The following is a 13,853-nucleotide window of genomic DNA, read 5'->3' as shown; positions in this document are numbered from 1 at the left end:
TTTTTAATGTTTATTTAGTTTTGAGAGAGAGAGAGAGAGAGAGAGAGAGAGAGTGGGAGAGGTGCAGAGAGAGAGAGGGAGACGCAGAATCGGAAGCAGGTTCCAGGCTCTGAGCCGTCAGCACAGAGCCCGTCTCGAGGCTCGGACTCACGGACCGCGAGATCATGACCTGAGCCAAAGTCGGCCGCTTAACCGACTGAGCCACCCGGGTGCCTCTATTTTTTTTTTTTCCAGTTTATTTATTTTGAGAATGAAAGAAAGGGAGACAGCCCAAGCTGGGGAGAGGCAGAGAGGGTGAGAGAATCCCAAGCAGACACTGCACAGTCAGCACGGAACCTGACACTGGGCTAGAACTCACGAATTGTGACATGGTGACCTGAGCCCAAATCAAGAGTCGGATGCTTAACGGACTGAGACACCAGGTGCCCCGCTCCTGTCTTCTTTTAAATTTTTTTTTTAACGTTTATTTATTTTTGAGACAGAGAGAGACAGAGCATGAACGGGGGAAGGTCAGAGAGAGGGGGAGACACAGAATCCGAAACAGGCTCCAGGCTCTGAGCTGTCAGCACAGAGCCCGACGCGGGGCTCGAACTCACGGACCGCGAGATCATGACCTGAGCCGAAGTCAGCCGCTTAACCGACTGAGCCACCCAGGCACCCCCGCTCCTGTCTTCTTTTAGTTCATCCTTCAGGTCTCAGAGGAACCATGACTTCCTCAGAGAGAATCAAGCCCCCATTACGTGCTTGACCACCACGTGCCGTCCTGGTGGAACGCTCGTCTTGGTCGTAGTAATGAGGTTTATAAGATGAATGTCTCTTCCACTAAACTGTCAGCTTCTGGAGAGAAAGGAGGACCTGTGTATTTTTTGCTCCCTGAGGTATCCCTGGGGCTTAGCTCAGTGCCTGGCACGTTGGAAGTGGTCAATAAATGTTTACTGAATGAATAAATTCGTACGTGTCCCTAAGGGAATTCTAATAGAGCCGCTACCCCCGGCAGCCCCACCTCAGATGTCTCCCCGTACTGCCACTGAGGCCATTGAGCCTTCAGAGCGACCACACCTCATCCAGGTGACACTGATAGTTAGGATGAGACCAGCAGAAACCAGACACGGCAAGGGAGGCAGAGCGGCCAAACTCCCAGGCGGCTTAGGAGGTAAGACAGGGTTGGTCAATAAGGGTGAAGTTCAGGTCAGTCATTGCTATTGGGATGAAAGGAGTCAGGTGGCAAAGCGGGGCATCTGTCGGAGTTGGATGTGCGAACGTGAGGCCATCAGTGCTGCCCAGGATGGGCTTGTTGAACACATAGCTGAAAGGATCACACACCAAGAGATTGCAGGTAAGTCCTGGACACATAACGGCATAATGATGGGTTCTGGGCACGTTAGAGAGGAGCCTCCAGGGGCCTTGGTGGGTGGTGGGATATGGGGTGGAGGAACGGGTGAGTTCAGAGTAACTCCAGATGTGTAGTTGAGCCCTGCTGCCTTTTACCAACAGGGAGCACTGGAGGAGGAGCAGGTTGGGGGATAAATGATGGGATGCATTCTGATGTTCTGATGTTGGGGTACTTCTGGGATGGGTAGGAGAAGGTTCTGGGGAGTTGCAGAAGGCGGAGGCGATGGGTAGGAGTGAATGGGAGGGGAAACGGAGGGGAGGACAGGGGGAGTTTCAATGCTCACAGAGGAGCTGGGGAAGAATGTGCAGTTGGAGAGAGGGATGAGGGAGGGGATGACGGATGGTGCTCCCTGCCCCAGGAGGAGGGAGGAGCTGGGGTCCAGCCCCCAGGCTGGTTCTTGTCAGGAGGAGGGAAACGTGTGTTTCAGAAGGAAGAAAGGCAGGGTATGGGTGATGTTGCAACACGAAGGTGCGTGGCAAGAACTTGAGGGAATTCCCATCTTAGCGCTTCTGCTTTCTGCGGGAATGAGGAGGAAGGTCAGCTGCTCAGAGGAGCTGGGAAAGGTGGGGGCCAGAGGGCACTGGAGAGGCCCAGAAAGAGCTGCAGCGAGAGAAGGCAGAGAGAGGACCCGTGGGGAGCCCTGGAAAGGGCCTGTCTGAAGTAAGGCCGCCTCACCATGGTGGCTTGCTGCTCTCCAGGTGGGCGAGGCAGCCCAAAGGCTGGAGGCCAGGAAGGCAGCCAGGTGGGTCCCCTGGGCAGCAGCTCAGGGGGTGGGGACATTGTGAGGTCAGAGGGTCTTGGGTCGAGGGGAGAAGGTACAGGCAAGATGTAGGTCTAGGTGAGCAAGACTCCGGGACAGGAGGCAGGAATGAGGAGTCAGAATCAGAAGCACAGAGGGATGTGGCCAATGAACCAAGTGTTTAATCTAAGCTTTGAGAAGTGCAGGCATTTTAGGAACGACAAACTCCAGGCTGTGGCTATGGGAGGGACTGACTCAGGTGGAGGTGGGGAGGCCTTTGGGCGGAACAGATGAGGACCTTCCTCACACAGGAGGAGAGCTGGGCTTCCGGCAGGTGGATGGGAGGTTTAAGGACAAAGCTGAGGAAATAGGAAGGCTTATCAAAGGATTCTGGAAGACTGGGTGGGAGAGAGAGAAGAGAAGCAGAGAGAGGGACAAGAGCAGGGAAAAGCTGGATGGCCACACAGACTCAGCTCAGATGGCGAAAGCTGGATACGAGGCTTCCAGAACAAGCCCCTCTGCAGGGGAGAAGCAGGCCTCTCAGGAGGGTCAGCCACAGCTGGGGTTGTGTTTCTGAGGAACCCAGCCCCCCTTCTCTGGCCCCATGGATGCTCTCTTCGTTCAGGCCTTCGGCATCTTTTGCTCTGATCCCCTGAACAGTCAATGGATCCAGCCCCTGACCCCAGAGACGTCTCTTTCCAGGCCCATCTATTCCCCAGCGCAGCATTGACCCCATCTATTCCCCCACAACATCGGCTCCCTCAGAACCCTTCCCAGCCTGCACTCCCCTCCCTCTACAGTATAAACTCCACCCCCCCGGGTCTCCCCAGAATTGTCTGACACCACCCAGGCTGAGCCTGGGACGACCTGCACTTCCCTGAACAGTCTCTGTTCTCGCCTCCAGGCTGTGCGTGGTAGCTCCCTCCTGAAAGGCCTTCCCCACCCTCCTGGCTGGCTCCCGGCCTTTTCTTCCTCCAAGGAGCTTTTCCTAATCATCCAAGACTGTCCCTTCTAGGTGTTCCTAGAGTATTCTGGGCTTTCCTTATCACAGAGCTGTCACGACACTGTGATGTCTCTGCTCTGGCCTGCCTTCCCCGCTATGGATGGTGCAAGAGCGGGGTGTTGGGTCTCTAACACTGGGCCTATGGCCGTGCCCAGTGTAGAAGCTCAATAAGAAATGTTTTGAGTCAATGGGCGAGTTGGTTGAATTGGACCGGGCTGGGCTGCTGGCAGTCTAATTAGTTCAGAGGACGAGTATCTTGTTCCTTTTCCGATGACCTTCCTGGACAGTTGTTCTGGGGGAGAAAGACAAAGTGTCAGGGATGGATCAGAATTACCGGGAGGGCTTTAACACTACAAATGTCAACCTCTCCGGAGGCTGGAGGTTGTATGGTCCGAATTATGTAGGGGTGAGAACGGGGAGGGGTGGCACCTACACATTGAGAAAGCTCCCTAGGTGATGCTGACCTTTCACACTTCCCAGCCCCCCCCCTCCCCCCCCCCAGAAACTGCTATTCATGGCTCAGTTCTAGGCCATCTTCAAGGTGATAACAACCATCCCTGGGGCTCAAACCAAGATGTGCTGAATTCTGAAACCGATGCCCTCGCCCCAACCACCGCTGCCACTGACCCCTGAGGATTTCTGGTTACTTCATTCTTCTAGGGGTGACTCCTAGCGTTCCTGCATCCCTTCATACTGCCCAGAATACTGCATGGAGGCCGTCCAAGTCACGATGACACCCCACAACACCTCGTTCCATAGAGCTCTGCCCCTCCTTCTTGTACATCATATCTTTGCCAAGAAGCTCTCTTTGACTACATCGTACTCCTCCCAACTCTCTCTCTCTCTGCCCCCAGCTCTGGACAGATTCCGGTTTATTGTGAGTGTGGCTTTACACCCCACCAGCGAGCACGGTCCCTGTCTTCAGGCAGGCTTCATCCCATCCTTGAGTCACGGACAGAAATGGGGACAGGGCTGGAAAGCAGAGAGCTCTTGGGGGTGTACAAAGTGGAGTGGGGCCCCAGAGCCTGAGCTCTGGGAAGCTGGGACCGGAGGAGGAGGCAGTCCCTGAAGGAGGTGGCAAGTCCTGTTCCTGAAAAGAACACTGGAATTCTCTCCCCAGGCTGGCGGAGACGGCCTGGAGCCGCAGAAGGCGATTATCACAGTGCTCCAGGGATTCGAGTTCTATCAGCCCCCTCCAACTAGTCCTCTGGAGCAACATGAGCCCTGGGCCCCTGAGGACCAGCTGTGGGCACAGACTGGGGGTGGGTGTTGAGGCCACCCTGAGGAGGAGGTCCTCACTTCACAACCCTGCAGTCAATTCCAGTGGGAGCTGGGCAACCCCCAGTCCTTTGGCTCATGAGAGCTGGAAAGAAAGTTAGTGATCGCTTGTCTCGCCGATAGTTCCCGGGCTCAGGGCGGCACGAAGGCTGGGATGGGGGTTCTCAGGCTACTCACTACAATTCATCAGGTGCGCCAGGCTTTGAAGATTTCCCTGACGTGAAGGAAGCTGCAGTCAAGTAACTCAGCCTTAAAGAGCCTCTGCTTTTTCCTGGAATTCTATCGACCTGGGGTGGCACCGCTTGCTATCTGGTACAGATCTGAGTTTGCTCCATACATTGCCCATTAACAGAAAACAAGGAAACAAATTAATCATTACTCACATGCGGTGTGCTCGGTCAGCAACATTTTTCAAAAGGTGAAGTCCGTGGCACCAGTCGGGGGTAGGAATAAATAACAGAGGGTGTCTTTGGTGGTGAAAAGATACATATTATTATTCACTCCAGCCCTGCAGAGGATGCAGCTGAGGTCCAGAGAGGGAAAGAGATTTTCCAAGGTTGCACAGCAAGTAATTATCAAATTTGAATGCAAGTTTCTGAGTCCTAGACCAGAGCACTTTGCACCAGACCACCTGCCCTCTCCATCCTCCCAGAGACCACAGAGACTACCCCCCCCCCAATACACATGATTTACTCCATTTTACATTTGTGGGCCCCTATTCCTTATGAGAGTCAGTCTTTCTAACACCTTCTTCAGAGTCTTTGACTAATCTATTTGTTCAAGCATGGTGCCCATAGTCAGCTATATTGTGTCGCATATGTAGAAGTGGCTAAAGCAGTAAATCTTTAAAGTTCTCACCACAAGAAACAAATTGGTAAGTTGGTATGGTGATGGATAGTAAGTAGACTTACTGCGATCATTTCACAGTGTATACGACTCTTGAAGCGTTATGCCGTACGCCTGAAACTAATATAATGTTGGATCGCAATTATACCTCAATAAAAAAAAAAAAAAAAGAGTGCCAAGAAAATCCATACTATGGATGGACCTTGAGGATAATATGCTTAGTAAAAATAAGTCAGAAAAAGACAAATACTGTATGATTTCACTTATATGTGCAATCTAAGAAACAAAACAAAATTCATAGATGCAGGAAATAGATTGGCTGCTGTGGGGAGGGGGTTCGGGGTTGGGTGAAGTGGTTAAAGGGGGTCAAGAGGTACCAACTTCCAGTTATAAAATAGATAAGTCATGGGGCATCATGTACAGCATGGTGACTACAGTCAATACTATTGTATTATGTACTTGAAAGTTGCTAAGAGAGTGAATCTTAAAAGTTCTCATTACGAGACAAAAACACCTGTCAGTTGGTATGGTGATAGATGGTAACTAGATTGGTGATCATTTCAGTATATATATACATATATATATATGTACGTATATGTATATCTATATATCTATATATCTCAAGTCATTATGTTGTACACCTGGGACTAATATAATGTTATATGTCAATTATCTCAATTAAAAAAAAGAGTAAGTGCCAAGAGAGTTTATACTATATGACTCCATCTATATAAAGTACAAAATCAGACAAAATTGATCTAGGCTGTTATAAGCCAGGACAGTGGTTATCCTTGGGGTAGGTGGTGCCAAGGAGGGAATAAGAGGAGTTCTGTGGTGCTGGTCACGTTCAGCGTCTTGATCCTGGTTCCGGTTACACAGGTGTGTTCAGTTGGTGAAAATGCATCAGGCCGTATACTAATGACCTGTGCGTCTTAATATATGTTTGTAATATGCCAATTAAAAACTTTAAAAGGAGTGTGATCAATAAATACCTGTCATTGATTGGATGGAAGAAAGCACATTGGGACTGTTTCTAACCAAAGCTTGAAAAATTAGACAAAGCCACCCACCCCCACCCCCATCAGCTGTCCACGGTGCTATGGAGGCTCTCCCTGCCCCCACAGCTTGGCCAGTCAGCCAATGGCCCCAGCAGGGGCAACACCCCAAGCTTCATCAGGACCGGTTTCCTCTGGCCCAGTTCATGCCAGGCCTCCTGGGATTAGTGCCAAAATCTGCAGTGAGTAAGGACCCTAAGGAGAATGTCCAACTGGTGACAGAGAGAGCGCCTGCCTTGATGGGAAGGAAGGCAGGGGATGGCAGACATTGAAAGCCCTCTTGAGGAAAGGACAGCTGGAATCCAGAGCCTGGTAGGAATTTGAGCTGTGTGCTGACTCAGGTGGACATAATAACATCTTTCAGACAATTTCTGACTTGCCCAGTTCTTGGGAGAAGGATGCATTTGAGCGCAAGAGTGTGTATGGGCGCCTGTGTGTGCCTGCCAACATGCCTTTGCTCTCTAGCTGTTCAATCTGCCTGGAACACCTTGCCTACTCTGCCCGAAACCCTCCAGTCCTTGTCTCTACCTGACAACATCCTAGGCAGGCTTCCAGGCTCAGTTCAAAGGTCTGATGTGGTCTGACACCTCCCTGCCTCCCAGCCAGAATTACTCCTGCCCTCCTGCTCTGGGCCCACTCGTGAGCCAGCACTCAGGCCCTTGACTCAGATGAGTAGTGTGTGTGCCTCCTCCACTCCTGAACTGTGTGCTCCCCAAGGGCAGGGACTCAAACCTCAGCTCTCCAAAGAACCATTTGAGGGACAAGCATATGCATATAGCTCTGGGAGCACATATTAGGATTGATCCGGGCTAATCCCTCTAAACAAAGAAAATCATTAGCGGATTAATTAAGAGCCCTGTTTGGAGGGCTAATACAAAAGCTAATAATCTTTTAGTTTAAGCAAGTTCTGATGCTTTGATAAGACCTGTCATTGTTACAGTATTGATTGAAGCCAGGCCCTGTCTGTGGAATGCCTGAGTATGCAATTTGCACATAATTCCTCGGGTAATTTGGGCACATTTTTCTCTTATTGACAAGCATTATAATGACTGTAATAAACTATGGAAACCTCATGTGACATGACTACACTCGTCAATAGAGGTGTAACCGTGAATTTAATGAATACATTTCCTAAGTCCTTCTTCGTAAAGGATGTTTGCCCAGGTTCTGATCAGAGTATGAACTATATATATGACTCAACAGCATTCATTTATTTATTCACTCATTCATTTATGCACACAGCATATACTCAACCCCACCATAGTCCTAGGCTCCAAGCCAGGGGCCATGGGACATATTCTCAAGTAAATAAGACACCATCCTTACCCTCAATGAGCTTGTCTTTCAGTGAGATTGGTGATCCCAACAAGCTCCCGAGAGCACAAGATGCTATAAGAGAAGCGCTCTACTAACGAAATGTCCAGAAGAAGGCAGATCCTGAAAGGAGAGTCTGGGAAAAGTTTTTGGGTTGGAACGACTTAAATATGTTTTAAGGATTTTTTTAATAGTAATTTTTTTTTCTTTCTATAGAAGTAATTCATGCTTCACAATGGCCAAAACAATCCTGAAAAAGAAGAACAAAGTGGGAGGAGTCACACTTCCTGACTTAAACTTACTACAAAGCTGCAGTACTCCATATCAAGTATCAAGAGTGTGTAGATAGATGCAACAGATCAACAGAATAGACTTGACAGTCCAGAAATAAACCCATTTACTTGCGGGTAAGTGATTTTCAGCAAAGATGTGAGGACAATTCAGTGAGGAAATCATAATCTTTTCAACAAATGACGTCAGGACAACTGGTTATCTAACACACAAAAGAACGAATTTGGACCCCTGGACTAAAATTAAATCAAAATGATCAAAAACCTAATGTAAAAGACTATAAAAGTGTCAGAAGAAAACATATGAGTTAACCTCTTTGAACTTGGAGTGGGTAGTTTCTTAGATACGACGCCTAAAGCACAAGCAATAAATTAAAAAAAAAATTGGGTGTCATCAAAATTTTAAACTTTTGTACTTCAAAGAATACCATCAAGAAAATGAAAAAAATAACTGATGGAATGGAAGATGGCATTTGAAATCATACCTGATTAGGAATCCAGGATTCAAAATATGTAAAGGACATGTACCACTCAAAAATGAAAAGACAAATAACCCAATTTAAAAATGAGCAGCCATTTGCAATGACACGGATGGAGCTAGAGTGTATTATGCTCAGTGAAATAAGTCAGTCAGAGCAAGACAAATACCATATGATTCCACTGTATGTGGAATTTAAGAAACAAAACAGGTGAACATATAGGAAGCGGGGAGAGAAGAGAGGGAAGCAAACCACAAGAGACTCTTAATGATAGAGAACAAACTATGGGTTGATGGAGGGGAGTGGGTGGGGGATGGGCTAGATGGGGGATGGGCACTAAGGAGGGCACTTGCTGTGATGAGCACTGGGTGTTGTACGTATGTGATGAATCACTGAATTCTACTCCCGAAACCAGTATTGCGCTGTATGTTACAACTAAAATTTAAATTTACAAAAGGAAAAAATGAGCAAAGGATCTGAATAAATATTTCTCTAAAAATGTCTATATAGACAGAGAAGAAAAATAGGTATTTCTCTATAAATACATAGAAAAGGGCTGGTAAGCACTTGAAAAGATGCTCAACATCAGTCATTAGGAAAATGCCAATAGAAACTACAATGGGATACCACTTCGCACCCACTAGGATGGCTATAATAATAATAATAATAGTAATAAAAACAGACAAGTGTTAGCAATGCGTGAAGAAATTAGAACCTCCATAAATTGCTTGTGGAAATTTAAAATGGTGCAGCCACTATAGAAGACAGTGTGGTGGTTCCTCAAAAAGTGAAATATAGAATTACCATATGGTCCAGCAATTCCACTGCTATTCCACTGTGTACCCCAAAGAATGGAACACGGGGACTTGAACAGATCATTGTATGCCAGCATTCACAGCAGCATGATACACAATAGCCAAGGTGGAAACAATCCAATGTCCATCAACAGCTGCATGAATAAACACAGTCATATACCCATACAATGAAATATTAGTCAGCCTTAAAAAGGAAGGAAATTCTGACACATGCAACCCGCATGGATGAACCCTCGCGCTATTATGCGAAGTGAAATAAGCCAGCCACGAAAGGCCACCTATGTCATGATTCCATTTATATGAAACACCCCGAGGAGGCAAATCCACAGAGGTAGTAAGTAGGTTAGTGGTCGGCGGGGACCAGGGAGAGGGAGAAGAGGGGGGACTGCTAAAGGGTACAGGGATTCTTTCTGCGGTGATGAAAGTGTTCTGGAATTAGATGGTGGTGATGGTGGTACAATCTTGTGAGTATACTAAAAACCACTCGACAGTACAGTTTAATTTTTTAACGTTTATTTATTATTGAGAGACAGAGGGAGATAGAGCATGAGCAGGGGAGGGGCAGAGAGAGGGAGACACAGAATCCGAAGCAGGCTCCAGGCTCCGAGCTGTTCAGCACAGAGCCCGACGCGGGGCTCGAAATCACAAACCGCGAGATCATGACCTGAGCTGAAGTCAGACGCTTAACTGATTGAGCGACCCAGGTGCCCCAACTGTATACTTTAAAAGGGCGAATTTTATGTTATGTGAATTGTACATCAATAGAAAAAGGCAGTGGCAGTTCACAACCCTCCTGAAGCTTCCCGGGTGAAACCTGAAATTGGCCCCCATACCTGGAAGCAGGCCACTCCAGGCTGGGAGGTGGCAGGATTTTTTTTTTTTTTTTTAATGTTCATTTATCTGTTTTGAGAGAGAGAGACAGCAGGGGAGGGGCAGACAGAGAGGGAGATTGAATCTCCACGCTGTCAGCTCAGACCCCAGCGTGGGGCTCAACTGCGAGATCATGACCCAAACAGAAATTCAGAGTGGGACACTTAATGGACTGAGCCACCCAGGTGCCCCAGGAGGTGGCAGCTTTTTTTTTTTTTTTTTTTTCTTATTTTTTTGAGAGAGAGAGAGCGCGAGTGAGGGGCAGAGAGAGAGAGAGAATCCCAAGAGGGGCAGAGGGATAGAAGGGGAGAGAGAGAGAAGCAGGGCTCACTAGAAGTGGGGCTCATGTTTTATCCAAAGGGGGCAAGTGTTCACCCAAAGCAGGGCTGGAGCTCACCAGATGTGGGACTCGAACTTACAAACCATGAGATCACGACCTGAGCTGAAGTCAGATGTTTAATGACTGAGCCACCAGGCGCTCAGGAGGTGGTGGTTTTGATACGTAAAGGGAGCTTACATAAAAGGCTTGTCTTGGGTGGCAGCAAGAGAAATGGATCCTCGCACGGTCCACCAAACCTTAAAAGTTTATAAAGAGGCCCTAACTGGGTTCATTCACGTGTACCATGCAGGTGTTTTCAATACCACATCACCATCTCAAGGCTATGTCCTTGGAGTGGCCGCTGGGAGTGGGAAAGACAAGTACAACCCACATTCCCAGCACAGGGGAAGGGGTAAGGAGCCTCTGATTGCCTGGGTCCAGTTCATGGGTCAGTCGGTGGTCACATCTTTTTGATGACCTTTCCCAACATGCTTATCATAGCAAATTTGGAAACCAATATTTTTCAAAAGAAGAAAAAGCCCTTCCCACATTCTCACCTGGAGGATGTCACGGGCCGGAGGACCATACCAGCAAAGAAATCGGGAAAGGATGGGGTGAGCGCAGCCAGGGTCAGGAGCGGTTGGCACAGACCTTTGGAGGGCTTGAATGCCAGCTTAGGCCACATGCAGGACAAGGAGGAGCCAGGAAGAGTTCTCTCCAGACTATAGAATTACCATATAGGCTGGCCCTGGCTAGGAGGTCATGCAAGAATCTGGGCAAGAAGTAGGCTCTAATAATGGTCAGCATCTCATTGAATACTGAAAACATGTTCTTACCATAAGTCAGCAAATGTTCACAATGTGTATGCACAGTAAACAATGAATGGAGATGGCAGCATTATTTACAATAGAGAGAAAACGGAAACCACGCCAGTGTCCAACAATAGGACCTCTGCAGTTGTAGGAGAGAATGTCACATGGAAAGATATTCAAGATACACAAAGTGAAAAAAGTAGTCACAATAAGGACCTGATTTTGAAAAAAAAAAAAAAAAAGGTGATTTATAACCCCCATCTTTGTATGTGAGTGGAGACAGGCTAAAATGTAACTGATAGTTTTCCGCTGTGGAGTTAGTTTGACTTTCTTTGTCTTGTGTTTTGTGTTAAAAAAATGTTTTTCTGTGATGAACGTGTATTAATTAAAATAATAAAGATAAACATTAATTTGGATTTAATAGTAGAGAAAAAATCCTATTTTGCCAATTTTCTGGTTATTCATGGGAGAATCCAGTGAAACCAGATATCACAGGTCAGCTAACAATTTGAAAGCAATTTGCTTTTTACTTTCTGCCACAGGGCAGAGCCAGGGGTTCAAAGGACCAAGGCCAAGAACGTGATTCTCAGTATTTGGGAGCCAAAGAAACTAGGCAGGTCCATACTGTCAGTGGGCAAAAGATATAACACTTTTAGCTAAGAAAGAAAATGGGGCATCTGGGTGGCTCAGTCGGTTAAGCCTCCAACTCTTGATTTTGGCTCGGGTCATGATCTCACAGTTCATGAGTTCGTGCCCCACATCAAGCTCCACCCTGACAGGGTGGGGCCTGGGGCCTGCTTGGGATTCTCTCTCTCCCTTTCTCTCTGCCTCTCTCTCTTTCTCAAAATAAATAAATAAACTTAATTTGTTTCTTTAAAAAGAAAGAACATTCATCTATTCCTTTATTCATTCATTCATTCATTCATTCACCTGTTTGGTGAGCACCTGCTATGTGTCAGGCACGGAGCTCAGTTCTAGAGTTCGCTTTTGTACTTGAGAAACTGTGCCTGCCTTTGCCAAGCTAGGAATTGATTTATAATAAATCTGTCTGCCCCATATTGAAATTGCCTACCTAGTAGAGTAGATAGAGCGATTTCTATGTGTCATGTGCCAAGTGCTCTATGTAGTGAACCCATCTGCCCCTCTCCACAACCATACAAGGTAATTGCTAGTATTATTACTCCCTTTTATAGACGACAAAACGGAGGTCTTGAGAAGTTAGCAGCTTACCCAGGTTTCTAGGTTTGGAGACGGTGGGCCTTCCACCTACTAACCTGCCTCACTCCAAAATACACGTCAAGGTAGCCTTTGTCACCAGCCACAAGACATGTGCCCACTTTGACAATGTTTCCTGAGTTCCCGCTCTGGGCCAGGCACTGCCTGGGTCCTGGGGACACAGTAGGGACTAAGGCATGACCTGCCCTCAAGCAATGCACAGAACTAGGTGGGAAGCACGGATGGGTATTATCCTCCTTCTGCAAAAGTAGAAAACAGAAACTCTGAGAGGTTGAGAGGCATTTCTGAATTTTACACAAGGCAAAGCACATAAAAACACGTCCATTTTCTTGCTTCTCCTCAGGTTCCTGTTTCTGGCTTTGTGTATATTCATGAATCAGTGCAATATCCACGAAACTTGCCTGTAGCAGTTGGGGAATGTTTAGTAAGACTAATTCTTTTTTTTTTTTTTTAAGTTTATTTTATTTATTTATTTTGAGAGAGGGAGAGAGAGAGAGCAAATGGGGGAGGGGTAGACAGAGAGAGGGGAGGAGAGAGAGTCCCAATGCAGGGCTTGAACTCATGAACCATAAAATCATGACCCCAGCCCAAACCAAGAGTCAGACGCTCAACTGACTGAGCCACCCAGGTGCCCCTGTTAGACTAATTCTTTTTTTTTTTTTTTTTAACGTTTATTTATTTTTGAGACAGAGAGAGACAGAGCATGAATGGGGGAGGGTCAGAGAGAGGGAGACACAGAATCTGAAACAGGCTCCAGGCTCTGAGCTGTCAGCACAGAGCCCAACGCGGGGCTCGAACTCACGGACCGCGAGATCGTGACCTGAGCCGAAGTCAGCCGCTTAACCGACTGAGCCACCCAGGCGCCCCCTGTAAGACTAATTCTTAAAACTCTTACATTTGTATATTTACAGGTCTAGGCATAGCACATGGGGGAGCATGATACCAATTCTTTACATTGTTCAGAGTGTGGTCCAAGGATTTCTAGGGATTCCTGAGCCCTTCCAGACGGTCTGTGAAATCAAAACCATTTTCGCAATAATACTAAGATATTATTTGCCCTTTTTTGTGAATTCTCTCATGTGTACAGTGTTTCCCAGAGGCTGCTTGGTATGATATGTCATCCTGCTCTGATGGCTGATGGAATGTGCGTTTGTGTGTTGTGTTTTAAAAGTTATCAGTTTTAAGGGGCACCTGGGTGACTCCGTCGGTTGAGCGTCCGAACTTTGGCTCAGGTCATGATCTCACGGCTCGTGAGTTTGAGCCCCGTGTCAGGCTCGGATTCTGTGTCTCCCTCTCTCTCTGCCCCTCCCCCACTCATACTCTCTGTCTCCCTCTCTCAAAACTAAACAAAAGTGAAAAACAAAATTTGTTTAAGTTACCAGTTTTAGTGTATAATGATAAATA

The 13,853-nt window shown here is 47.2% G+C and overlaps 1 long non-coding RNA gene across 1 annotated transcript in view; it reads left to right on the top strand.

The window, feature by feature from the left end:
• Positions 1-12,054, top strand: part of LOC144616913 (uncharacterized) — a 56,060-nt gene extending 44,006 nt beyond the window's left edge. The window contains exon 3 of the long non-coding RNA XR_013556769.2: positions 7,845-12,054. This is a non-coding gene — a long non-coding RNA (uncharacterized LOC144616913). The remainder of the gene's footprint in view (positions 1-7,844) is intronic.
• Positions 12,055-13,853: the final 1,799 nt, after the last annotated feature.

Source organism: Panthera onca, chromosome B4 (genome assembly GCF_046562875.1).
Source record: "Panthera onca isolate mPanOnc1 chromosome B4, mPanOnc1 haplotype 2, whole genome shotgun sequence".
In the NCBI taxonomy this organism is placed as follows: domain Eukaryota; kingdom Metazoa; phylum Chordata; class Mammalia; order Carnivora; family Felidae; genus Panthera; species Panthera onca.
The sequence above is the reverse complement of the archived record's forward strand: the minus strand, read 5'-3'. Positions and strand labels throughout refer to the sequence as shown.